The sequence below is a fragment of the Gossypium arboreum genome, chromosome 13, assembly GCF_025698485.1.
Source record: "Gossypium arboreum isolate Shixiya-1 chromosome 13, ASM2569848v2, whole genome shotgun sequence".
In the NCBI taxonomy this organism is placed as follows: domain Eukaryota; kingdom Viridiplantae; phylum Streptophyta; class Magnoliopsida; order Malvales; family Malvaceae; genus Gossypium; species Gossypium arboreum.
Window position 1 is genome coordinate 61,067,690 of NC_069082.1, and position 2,009 is coordinate 61,069,698.

The following is a 2,009-nucleotide window of genomic DNA, read 5'->3' on the forward strand; positions in this document are numbered from 1 at the left end:
TTGACTAAACCCTTGGGATTGATTAGGTTTATGTTGCATAGGATTGTTTGGTCAATTTCTTTGCTTACTCTAGGAAAAGTTAGGATGATTTTACCATGATGGATTGTTGAAGTTAGACTATGGTCCTTGTCCACTTTTATTTTGATACTAGTTCCTTACATAACAATAGACTCAGGGTTTGAAGGGCAATTCTCGAAAGAATGGCCATCCCCACAATATACACAGGAAACAACATCATATTGACTTGGTTATTGAGCTGCAAAATTATTCAAATCGTTAGTGGTAAATTGTTTTAACATTGAGGAAATAGAATATACCTGAGCAGAGAGTGAAGTTAGTGTGTCCACTTTATGCACTCCAACTATTCGACTTCTACAAATTGTTCGATTTGTCGGTAATTGGTAATTGTTGCTAGAGGTCCTTTCGATGATCTAGTAAGCCTCGTTATAAAACTTAGACAAAATTGTACCATTCACATACCATTAATTTTGTATGTGCATTGAGACCATTATAAAATGTCTTCAATTGGATACAATATGGAATCCCATGATGAGGACACTTACGAAGAAATTCCTTGAATCTTTCCTATGCCTCATATAAGGACTCGTCATCCAATTGTTGAAAACTAGTTATCTCATTTTGCAACTTCGTGTTCTTGCTCATTGGAAAACACTTTACCAAAAACCTTCTGCTAATTCTTGCCATGTAGATATTAAACTTGGTGGCAATAAATTCAGCCATGCTCGTGCTCAATCTTGCAACAAGTACAGAAACAACTTCAATCTTCAATCACACCAACTATCTTAAACAAATCACTCACCTCCATGAATAATCAAAGGTGAAGATATGGATCTTCCATGGGCTTACCACTAAATTGGCCCACTGTTTGGAACATTTGAAACATCACTAGTTTCAATTCAAATTGGGGTGCCTCGATATTCGACCTCCTAATTCCTAAATTTAACTTAATAAAGAGTGGCCTATCGTATTGTCTTATGGCACGATCTCTATCATTAGCAATAAGGATGGTGTTGTGCACATGATTGACTCCATTACCTTGTCCATCATTTTGATTTCCAAGGTCCATCTCGACTTGTCTTTGAGCAAATCTCTCGTGTCTTTTCTATTTAAATGTCTGATCAATTTTAAGGTCTACAGGTAATATATCGATGATTCGATCTACGCACATAAACACTTGATAAATAAATCAGAAATAAAGAATAAAGAATAAATTAGTAATGTTAGAAATTAAATAAAAACCAAATAGCAAAAATAATTTTAAAAAGAATAATTAAGGCAACAACCCTCGACAATGGTGCCAAAAACTTGTAATGATATTTTGTGCAAGTGTACACAATCGTGCAAGTTATAAGTAAGTAAAATGAGTTATCATTTCCATAGGGACTGTGTATGTTAATCGATTATCTGAAAAATTATATGTGACAGCCCTATTTTGACCCTAGTCGGGAAGTGGTTTCGGGACCGCTAAACCGAATTACCGAAATATTTGAATATAATGTTTTATATCTAAAATATATGTTTATGCCTGTGTGAATTTTTAAATGCTTTAATTTTTACAAATTGATGTGAAATTAATTGAAAATGGACTTATGTGAAAATTTTGAGAATTGTGTTAGGTAAATTTTGAAAGGACCTTGTATTATGTGACTTTAAAACCCAAGGACTTGTATGTCAAATTAACATTTTATATATATAGTGGCCGGCCATGTGGGATAATCATTGAAAATGTATGTATTTTATACATATATTAGTATTATTATATAATTATAATAATATATGTTATTAGTGTTATAATAAAATAAATAAAATAGTGAAAGGTGAAAAGAACAAGGCTTAGTTCATTTTTTTGTTCTTCAATTGCCGAATATAGGAGGGAAAAGTTAGGCTTTCGGTCACTCTTGGATTTTTGCTAGATTAAGGTAAATTTTCATGTTATTTCCTTTGAATTTTTTTTAAGTGTGGTTCATAACTAAGTATTTGACTTAGCC

At 32.5% G+C, this 2,009-nt stretch overlaps 1 non-coding gene across 1 annotated transcript; it reads left to right on the forward strand.

Annotated features, from left to right (window-relative positions):
* Nucleotides 1-541: 541 nt before the first annotated feature.
* LOC128287431 (small nucleolar RNA R71) lies at nucleotides 542-647 on the forward strand. Its single transcript, XR_008278131.1, has one exon. It is a non-coding gene; the product is annotated as a small nucleolar RNA R71 (small nucleolar RNA).
* The last annotated feature ends 1,362 nt before the right edge of the window (nucleotides 648-2,009 follow it).